We start from the raw sequence: 920 nt of genomic DNA on the forward strand, positions 1-920 counted from the left end.
AGCATTTACAGATGATAGATATACAGTGAGTCTTCTTACATTTAACCTGGGTGAAATGGTACTGTGCAGTTGCAAATTGAACTATTTATGTATTTGATATGATGATATCTCATTCACAGCTAAAGATTTTAACACCTATGCTTTCAGAATTATTGCCTTTTTGCAATCATTCCTAAAATATTTGCCCGATATTGTGGGCACTTCTCTCAGATTGTAAAATATACATAACACAGTAAATCTCAACCTGTTATTCAAGTAACTGACTAAATAAACACATGCCCACCTTGCTAATAAGAAGCTTTAGAAAGAACGCAGCATGATGAGACTGACAGACATGAAGGGAACCGTAGTAAGAAGACTCAGGTTCCACCTCTTAGGAGCCATGTGAAGTTGAACATGTCCCACCCTTTGCCAAGCTAAGTCCTACCTATTCCCCATGTTATTATTAACATCTGATTAAGTCATGTGGCTGTGCTCTGGTTTATTAAACATTTTAGATGTATATGGGGCTGAATGAGTGATTTAGGTAAATGTAATTTTGGTAACTAAGAAGTACTTCTAAAACTCACACTACTTGCAAGTGTAATGGCCTGGTCTAATAATGTCATTGTCAAGTTTTGAATATGACATAAATAATATAAATCTCTCCCTACCTAACATACCAAAATAATGGTTACTTTTTGAGAACCAACCAAAGCTCTCGTCACTCAACAATAATTAGTTTGTTACTGCTACTGTACACATGAGTGCAAGGCAGTGAGCAGTTGCCAGCTTCCGTGTGAAGCACATGCTTGCTTACATAAACCAGCACATGCTTGCTTACATAAACCAGCAGCTGCCCGATGGCAACCTGCAAAGGAATCTGCAAAGACAGCAAGGGTCTAATAAGCATCAATTAGATGACCCTTGATTATCCTAAA

At 37.5% G+C, this 920-nt stretch overlaps 1 protein-coding gene across 1 annotated transcript in view; it reads right to left on the bottom strand.

The window, feature by feature from the left end:
- Positions 1-920, bottom strand: part of MBD2 (methyl-CpG binding domain protein 2) — a gene marked incomplete at its 5' end in the record, with an annotated part of 67,571 nt that overhangs the window by 1,244 nt on the left and 65,407 nt on the right. The gene's annotated exons all lie outside the window — the stretch shown is intronic.

This window comes from Galeopterus variegatus, unplaced genomic scaffold (genome assembly GCF_000696425.1).
Source record: "Galeopterus variegatus unplaced genomic scaffold, G_variegatus-3.0.2 Scaffold2217, whole genome shotgun sequence".
NCBI lineage: Eukaryota > Metazoa > Chordata > Mammalia > Dermoptera > Cynocephalidae > Galeopterus > Galeopterus variegatus.